The following is a 10,389-nucleotide window of genomic DNA, read 5'->3' on the forward strand; positions in this document are numbered from 1 at the left end:
ATTTCTTATCTTTTCCCTTTTTGCGGAGGTATTCCAAATTATATCCAATTAATTAAACATTAACCTAATAAACCTAAAGCAGTCTATATTACTACATTTGAAAAGTCAGGCCACTATTTATTAGACACAACAAAAGTTTGACTTTACAAATGAGTATATATTGGACAAAATAAAATAAAATGGAATTGATGACTATATATCCTCCATGTCACCAAAATTATTCCCATATGCTTCATGGTTTTATCACTTTATGTGATTTCTGGAACTTCGACTCTCTCTCTCTCTCTCTCTCTCTCTCTATATATATATATATATTCGTCATTCGTTTGATTAAAAAGGCAAAAGCCATAAATACATTCCAATAAATAGATGAATCTGATTTTTCTTTTAAACCCCATTTGTCATTTTTGTGGAATAATATGGTTTCCTTTCATTCTTTTGACCTAACTGTGTTCCCTAATAAGAATGGTTTATACTTTACACTACCTTTTTTAAAGATATATTCGTTTTTAATTAGTTGTATCTTCCCAATTGAAGTTGAAAGGAATTTTGTTAGTTGCAACCACCCAACAAAATCTCCAAAAATGGAAGTATTGGAGAAAAAAAAAATCATATTAGTAGTTACAAATTGACAAACCAATTACTTAACTAGGATGATTCTAATTCTTGACATTTAGTGCGATGCTTATGGAACATATTTTGTAGTTATATTATCTAGAATTATCAAATTTTGTCTTGTGAGAAGAAGGCTAAGTTAGAAAGTTCTAAGGAAATGGGAAAAAGAGGTCTACAAAGAACAAAAGTGCTTATGTACATACATTGATGGATATAGACCCAAAAAAGTGCTTTGTAGTGGTGAGATTCTTATGTTAAAAATATTGACTAATTGCACATTGGACAAATATTTAGTATCTCCAATAGTGATGTGCTCAGTGCTGATTTTGTTTACAGAATTTATGTTTTTTATAAAGTGATCATTTATATGTAATTATTTTTATATGAAATAATATTTTTTTTTTATCTTTAGTTGAGTTTCTCAATCACAAACAAAAAATAAAAAAGTAAGAACTCATTAAAATAGATAAGTTGAGTTAGCTATCAAAACAATAGCCTAACCTAATGAAAAGTACGCCAAAACATCTAACACAAACAAAAAACAAATAAAAAAACACCTCCTATTCGAGTAAGACTAGAGACTAAGCCCAACAACCTAAAAAAATAACCAAAATACTTTATCAAAACACGGCTGGTTCTAATATGGGGAAAGTATAATGTGATCCTCTAAAAACCAGGATAGTTTATAAAATTTTAAGAAGTTTATTGGTTCATTTTTAATATGACAATTCATCATAAACTTCTATTGTCACATAACCACAATCTGTGCCCCACACAAATGCTTGAAGTGAAAACTTTTTGTTTTTTGTCATCGGCAAAAGTCTCCAAAGACCCAAATCATATCACGAAGCAATATTTATATTTTGTTAAAATTAAAAAATATTGTTATAGTCAAATTTGTTAAAAATATATTATTATATAATATAATTTTTTTATTCAAATACTTGCAAACATACATTTTATTTTAAAATGTTATATACAAGATGATTGTATTTTCTATAATTGAATTAAATTTTATTTAAGTTGAGAGGTCATTATGCTGCATTTAGTGACGAACTCAGAAAATTTTAAGAGTAAAAAAAATTATATATATTAAAATAAATTTTTGTTGAATATTATTAATTATATTAAAAATATAATAAAAATATAAAAATTAAAAAGAGTTCAAAAATAATTTTATTATTAAAATATTATTTATTATATATAATTTATAAAAAATATTTTTATTTTTAAAATTTGAACTTAAAAATATTTTAATTAAATTATAAATAACTTATTATCCTAACTAATGTTGCTTTTATTTGTTTTTATACACACCTAATAATAAAAGATTGAATCACTTAACACGTTAGCACCTAATGATACACTAATATTTATAATTTAAAACTAAAATTATATATAAATATCAGAAAAATTAAACCTGTATATAAAAAATATATTTATATAAAATAATACAAACTTAATTTATAATTTTTTTCTTATTTTCTTTTTAAAATAATTTAAATTTTATATATTTTTAATTTAATTTTAACATGATATCATATTAAAGACTTTATACATATATTTAATTATGTATTATAATTAAAATATTTTTTCATATTTTATCTTTTAGTTTAATTATTTTATTCTATTTTATTACTTAGGGTCTTTGTTTTTTAAATAAAAATTTATTTAAACGTCGTATAGATATAAATTATTTGTTAATAAGTATTCTAATAGTTTTTTACCGAAAATAAATTATTGACAAAAAAAAAGATCTTTTTTTTATTTTTTAGTTATATTTAAATGTGAGTTTCAAAAAGAGACTTCAGGGATAAAAAATAATTTAACTATCACTAGATTAAACTATTTCTTATTATATATTACGTTTTTTAAATTATATTACATAACCATCTTAATTAATATATAATCTAAAATATTTAATTAAATATTATTTTATATTTAATTTAATTTTATTATTATTTTATGTTCACTTTTTTTAAATTAATTGTCTTTTTAATTGTACAAAATTATTAAAATAAATATTAAATTTTATTAAACATTTATAAAAATAAACAAAAATAATTTTATTAATCATATAGTATTTACTTTTTTAATTTATAGATGTTTAATAAAATTTAATATTTATTTTTTATATAATTAAAAATAATTAATTTAAAAAGAGTGAATATAAAATAAAAAAATTAAATAAATATAAAAGTAATATATAATCGAATGTTTTAAATGATATATTTTAATTAAAAGTATAATATATGGTTATGTAATATAGTTAAAAAAACTTAATATATAACAACAAATAATATGTCTTAGCAGTAGTTAAGTTGTCTCTCATCCAGTCATTCCTCAAATCCTGTGTTAGAATCTCAATCCAGTATGATGACATAAACACTATAATGTTAAAGATAATTGTATTTTTTAAGAGGTAAAAAATGAGATTAAGTAAGTGTCAGGAGTTTGAATTTCGTATTGTGTATACAGTTATTCATTGGCCAGCGATAAACACAAACTCTTAAATAGAGTTCAGATTCATGACAGATTAGTCATTAACTTATCAGATTAAAAGATACTATGAATAACTAAAAAAAATTAATAAAATTAAAAAATATAAGTAAAACAAATAGCACACAAATTTTAGTAACTACATATGCTATAAGTAAAACAAATAATAAAAATATAGTATTATTATTTAATTGATCTAATTATTATTTATACAATTCTATTAATTAAGTAAATATAGTCTAGCATTTAAATTTTTAATATATGTAAAATTAAAAATATTAAACTTTTTTTATTTTATAAGAAATATTTGTAGAATGATTAGTACATAAATTATATATATATTGTAAGTTTATGTACTAGTCATTCTACAAACATTTTATGATAACTACAAATTTTTAAGAGTAAAATTATAAAAAAAATTAATTTATTTAGAATGAAAGTAATATGACTAAGTATAATTTACTTAGATGCGATTAAAAAATAATTGAATACTATGTACAGTAAAAAATTAATATTATTGAAGGATAAAATTAAAATTTATTTCTATGTATCGTTTTTGTTCCCAATGTTTTCGTCCTATTTAAATTTCTAACGTTTCAAACTTGTTTTAATTTTGTCCCGCCATCAATTATGTTAACAGATCTTTAACGGCAGGACAACATTGAGTCAATTTTAAAATGTTAGAGATTTAAATAGAACGATTGAAACGTTAGGGACAACTTTAAAATTTATCCCAAATGTTAGAAATAAAAACATGCTTTACTCTACTCTAAACATAATGAATCATAAAACATGCCCCTTAAATAATTGTTATATGTTTTGGCTTAAATTAATGTTTTGCTGAAATAATGTATATAATAAAGGATTATTATTATTATTATTATTATTATTATTATTATTATTGTTGACACTTCGTGAGTTTTTTTTTTCTTGTTTATGTTTTGCTTTGTGACAAATAAACTATTAACGTAACAAAATTTTTTTTACCAGTGTCCAATATAGTTCTATATATAGAGCTAAATCTGTAGTTCTCTATATGAATGTCTATTAAAAGCTGTTACGAACAGAGGTAAAATGGAATGAAAAATTATCTACTCAAGCATGTTATAGGTGGGAAAAGAAAAGTATATAGTCTAATCTAATATCAATTAAGACCGAAGAAAAGAAGGGTGTCAATCAAATGGTCTTGAGAGATCACCTGCAAGGCTGCAAGCCAAGAGCATAGCAAATAAGGGAAGGGGTTCATAAGGAAAATAAGCCAGAGAGGAGAAGAATTAACAGAGAGAGGTACTCACAATGTACTCTGCCCTTGTCTCCCACATTCTCATGCCTTTTTGATCTTTTTCTCTAACCAATTCAGTTATGGTGCAACACTCTTTTCATCCTCCCAATTGGCATATGAGATGAGCCCTCAAGAGCAACCGTTTTGCCCTTCTTTGTATCATTACCCCCTCCTTTAAAAAAAACCTTGTCCTCAAGGTTGAAAGTGGGAATTTGCTGCTGTATTTCTTCATATGGTTCCCATGCTTCTGCTGGTACTCCATGCCATTGGATAAGAACTTGTTCTTGCCAACAGTCATTTTTTTTCACCATTCGGTGTCCCAAAACCCACTGTGGTTGGACCCCCAAGCCTTGTTCATCCATCAGCAATGGTGTAGGAATATTAGTAGCCCCTGGATCTCCCCTACACTTTTTCAATGCCGATACATGAAAAACAGGGTGTATCCTCGCTTCAGGTGGTAATTGTAGTCAATAAGCAACTTTGCCAATCCGTGCCGCAATAGGAAAAGGACCAAAGTATCTCATGCTCAACTTATGATTTTTCCGCAATGCCACTGAATGTTGGCGATAAGGTTGCAGTTTAACAAAAACATAATCGCCAACATTGAATTCAACTTCTCTTCGCTTACTATCAGCGTTGTGCTTCATACGTAGCTGGGCTCGCTGGAGGTTCAACTTGAGGGTGGTTAGAACCTCATCACGTTGTTGTAATTGTTCTTGTACGGCTGATAGGCTCGTAACGAATGAGAGGGAGAGGATCCCTACCGAACACAGCCTTGAATGGGGTCATTCCTATTGCCGAGTGATAGGACGTATTGTAACTATAAGCTGCCCAAGGAAGGAGATGGTACCAATCGCGAGGGTTCTCTTGAGTATAGCAGCGCAAGTACATTTCCAAACAACGATTGAGGACCTCGGTTTGTCCATCAGTTTCTGGATGATACGCAGAACTCCGAGCTAAAAGAATGCCTTGCTTGCCACAACATTGTTCCCAAAATTTACTGGTAAATACTTTATCTCGATCCGAGACAATAGAATGAGGAATGCCATGAATGCTTACCACATTTCGCAGGAAAGCATCCGCAACCTTAGGGGCTGTAAAGTCTGCTGGCAAGGGGATAAAATGAGCAAACTTTGACAAGCGATCCACCACCACCAATATAACTGAGCATCCATGGGATGGTGGCAGCCCAGTAATGAAGTCCATGGAGATGTCCTGCCAAATATGAGATGGGATAGGAAGTGGTTCCAATAACCCGGTCGGTAGTTGAGTACTATATTTGACTCGCTGACAAGTTGAACAAGTGGCTACATATTCCTTAATTGTTTTGGCCATATGTTTCCAATAAAATTGTGCAGAGATCCTTGTTAAAGTTCTATGGAACCCAGCGTGTCCACCCAGCAAAGAGTCATGATACTCTCGCAAGATGGTTTTGGTCAGTGGAGAGGTAGCCGGAATCACCAATCTATCACCCCAGTACCACAGGCCCTCTCGCAGCTGGAGTTTTCCTGATTGAATTTCAGCTTCAGTGAACTCCTCAGATGGTGTGTAGGCCTCGAGTTCTTGTCGTAATTAGGGCAGCAAGGCACCACTTATCATGGTTAGGCTGAGGAAAGATCTTGATAAAGCATCTGCTCCCTTGTTCTCGCTCCCTTTCTTATATTCTATAGTAAAATCATAGCCCAACAACTTTGAAAGCCATAGTTGTTGTTCCGGTGTTTGTATGGTTTGCGCTTGCATCTCCTTGAGGCTCTTGTGATCGGTGCGAATCACAAATTTGTGGTCCAACAAGTAGTGGCGAAACTTAGCCACCGCTGTGAGGATCGCTTGCATTTCCCGAACATATGTGGATTGCTTTTGATTCAAACTAGAAAGCTTCTTAGAAAAATAAGCGATGGGGTGACCTTCCTGACTAAGAATGGCCCCAATACCAGCCCCAGATGCATCTGTTTCGAGCACAAATTGCTTGGAAAAATCAGGTAGTGCTAACACTGGGGCGTTAGTAAGAGCTGTCTTCAACTGTTGAAAGGTGGCTTCCGTATGAGGGGACCAGTTAAAATTATCTCTCTTTAATAAATCAGTCAGTGGGGCAGCAAGTAAAGCAAAATTTTTTATAAACTTGCGGTAATAACTGGCAAGGCCGAGGAATGCTCGAAGTTGTTTGATCGAGGTGGGAGATGGCCATTGTTTGATTGCCAAAATCTTGGCGTCATCAACGTGAACACCCTCTCGGGAAACCACATGTCCCAAGTAATCAATTTATTGCTTTCCAAAGGAGCACTTGGATAGCTTGGCGTATAAGGCGTGGGTGCGCAACACTTCAAAGACATGCATTAGATGTTGTACGTGAGAGGACCAATCCAAGCTATACACAAGGATGTCATCAAAGAATACGAGTACAAACTGTCGCAACACATTTGCAAAAATAGAATTCATTAAGCTCTGGAATGTGGCAGGAGCATTGGTGAGACCAAATGGCATAACAAGCCATTCATATAACCCTTGGTGAGTGCGAAAAGCAGTCTTGTAACAATCTTCCGGCTTTACTCTGATTTGGTGATACCCAGAACATAGATCGAGTTTCGAAAAAAATTGTGCACCAAACAGTTCATCAATCAATTCATCTACTGTTGGCATTGGAAAAGAGTCTTTAACAGTGACCGCATTAAGGACACGGTAGTCAGTACAAAACCTCCATGAGCCATCTTTTTTCTTAACCAATAACACTGGAGAAGAAAATGGACTGGTGCTTGGTTGAATAATGCCTTCAGCTAACATATCTCTTACCATTCTTTCAATCTCAGTTTTCTGGCTATGGGGGTATCGATATGGTCGCACCTTCACGGGGGGAACATTTGGAAGTAGCACGATTGAATGATCATGGCTACGTGGTGGTGGAAGACCATGAGGAATGCTAAATATATCCGCAAAGTTACGAAGGAGTGAAGTAAGTTCAGGGTCCAAATTGCATGGTAATGTTAACATAGGAGGTTCCATGCTATCTTTCGACTGCACCTGCATAGTGTATAGTTCAGCGATCTCATCCGTGGCCTGGAGTCGTTTTAAGTGATTGAATTGTACCTTGGCTGGCAGCTGTTGTAACTCACCCTGCAGTGTTACCAATCTTCCATCATCAAAGAATGTAATAAATTTCATTTTTTAATTTACCAAATGTGTATCAAGAGTTTCTAGCCATATATCTCCCAACACCAATTCCTCATTGGCTATTGGCAGTACAAAAGCATTCACAAACAAAGTGTGGCCCTGGATGTTTACTGGCAATCGCTGCACTTCGCCTTTACATTGCAACAAAGTGCCATCTCCTATCTCCACCTTGAATGGGGGTGCATGATGCACAGTGACAGCAAGTCTCTTAGTCAAGGCGGGGTGAATAAAATTGTCAGAGCTGCCTCCGTCCATTAAAACACGCAGTTCTCGACCTTTTACTGTCCCTGTAAAACGGATTGACCTTTTTGCAAGGATACCAGTCAAGGCATTGTAAGAGAGATGATGGGAATCCTCTGGGATGTGTTCTCCAAAATCATCAAGCTGTTTGATCTCGGTGTTTTCCTCTTCAATTGGTGGATCCTCTGGTATTGCTTCTGTGGTTTGGATGAGGAAGTAATGTTTGGTTGCACATTTGTGGGATGGAGAGAAAGGCTCATCACATGTGAAGCAGAGACCCTTCTCGCATCTAAACTGAATCTCGGTGGGACTGAGTTTACGTAACTTGGTGGAGCTAGTTGGAGTGGACAATAGTGGGGATGTGGGGTTGGGACTCAGGGTCATTGGACCCAGGTGAGGGTTTGGGTACAGTATGTTGGGGTGGAGGGTAAGATGATTTCCATCGCGAGGAGGACGGGAAGAAACGCTCCTCAAACAACTTGGCTAAAGAAACCCCTAAAGAAGAGATGCCGGTGATCGTGCCTTCACCTCGCGTTTTAGTTCTAGATGCAAACCCCCTGTAAAACAATCCAATAACAGGGTGTCGTCCATGCCATAGGTTCTTGAAGCTAAATCATTGAAGGATTCAAAATACTTGTCAACGGAGGAAGTTTGTTTCAATTTTAGTAACTCTTCTCTAGGGTTATCAAATTGAGAAGGGCCAAATTGTATTTTAATGGCAATCGACAAATTCATCCAATTCCTTACCTGATTCAATTTTTCCCAAAGCTGAAACCACGCTAAAGCCCGCCCTTCGAGGTTGACTGCGACGACGTCGAGCATTTGATATTCCGATACATCATAAATCTTGACAAATCTCTCTGCCCGATAAAGCCAATGGAGTACATCGTTTTCCCCATTAAATTTAGGAAAATCCACCTTCAATTGTCGTAACGGGGCGAAACCAGACGATGAATGGGGTTGTGTAGGCGAGTTTACCGTCGGGGATATGAGCTGCGCTTGTATCGCTGCCAAGGACTGGGTAATCATGGTGAGCTGTTCATGGTGGAGATCGGCTTGTTCAGTGAGCTTGTTGATGGCCGCTTGCATAGTTTGCATTCGAGTATTATCCGCCATGGAGTCAATGAAAGCACCAATTTGTTACGAACAGAGGTAAAATGGAATGAAAAATTATCTACTCAAGCATGTTATAGGTGGGAAAAGAAAAGTATATAGTCTAGTCTAATATCAATTAAGACCGAAGAAAAGAAGGGTGTCAATCAAATGGTCTTGAGAGATCACCTGCAAGCCAAGAGCATAGCAAATAAGAGAAGGGGTTCATAAGGAAGATAAGCCAGAGAGGAGAAGAATTAACAGAGAGAGGTACTCACAATGTACTCTGCCCTTGTCTCCCACATTCTCATGCCTTTTTGATCTTTTCCTCTAACCAATTCAGTTATGGTGCAACACTCTTTTCATCCTCCCAATTGGCATATGAGATGAGCCCTCAAGAGCAACCGTTTTGCCCTTCTTTGTATCAAAAGCCCAAATTGCAAAAAACCCACGCACCTAATCCCTCTCTAATTACATCTAAATAAAAAAAATTCATTAATGATTCAGGCCTCTTTGTAATTATTATAATTTTGGGAAGGTTTTCAAGTATGCCATTGTCCTTTCTTGACATATTGGTATTTCAAATCTCATAACCATTAAGATTTATATTAAATAATTTATACGGTTCAGATTGGGTTGGTAACATTATTGTGAGCATGCAATTTAAAAAGTTCATAAAACACTTACAACTTTCCCCAGTTTAAATTGGTTCAAAATTCCATGTTTGTGCCGCTTGTATGTGCATTGCAAAATTTTTGGCTTTTTTCCCCAAGCCATATGTTACAGAATAAACTAAGTCATACTAACTACTAAGTTTCAAGTCACTTTTTTTTTTTTAAATAACCCTTTCATATGTTAGAAGTTAGAACCAAAAAAAAAAAATATGTAACTAGTATATATATATATATATTATATGATCATTTGAACAATTAATTAATATTCAATTTTGACAAATTATTTATTCATTTTTAGTCATATTAAAAAATGTACTGTAAGTCTCAAAATAATTATCAAGCATAGATATTTTTAAAATAACTATCAATTATATATATATGTATAGACCAAAGAGAACAAATGTTAAATATTTCAATTTAATTAACAAGTATAGTTTATTAAATGTTGTTAAAAATGTAATAATAATAATAATAATAATAATAATAATAATAATAATAATAATAATAATAATAATAAGTTATTTTTTATCATCTTATTTATTTGGAATAAAAAATTAAGTGAAAAAGATTTTTTGAAGATGACATCCTATTTAACATTATTTGATTTCTTATATATACACAAGTTAAAGCAAAGAAGATAAATAATTAATATAATGAAAATTTTTTCATTAATAAAAAAACGAGTTTTATTTTGACATCATTGCTAAGTAGTATCATATATATTTTTATTAGTAACTATATAAAATTAACTAGTCTATGATTTCAATTCTCTTATTTTTGCTATATAATTTAATATTTTTAATATATAAAAATTAAAATTAC

The 10,389-nt window shown here is 32.2% G+C and overlaps 1 long non-coding RNA gene across 1 annotated transcript; it reads right to left on the reverse strand.

Annotated features, from left to right (window-relative positions):
- Nucleotides 1–4,098: 4,098 nt before the first annotated feature.
- On the reverse strand, nt 4,099–9,292 carry LOC140175362 (uncharacterized). Its single transcript, XR_011866029.1, has 3 exons — nt 9,172–9,292; nt 4,410–9,082; nt 4,099–4,320 (listed from the first exon to the last, which is right to left on the reverse strand). It is a non-coding gene; the product is annotated as an uncharacterized lncRNA (long non-coding RNA).
- Nucleotides 9,293–10,389: the final 1,097 nt, after the last annotated feature.

This window comes from Arachis hypogaea, chromosome 9 (genome assembly GCF_003086295.3).
Source record: "Arachis hypogaea cultivar Tifrunner chromosome 9, arahy.Tifrunner.gnm2.J5K5, whole genome shotgun sequence".
Lineage (NCBI taxonomy): Eukaryota > Viridiplantae > Streptophyta > Magnoliopsida > Fabales > Fabaceae > Arachis > Arachis hypogaea.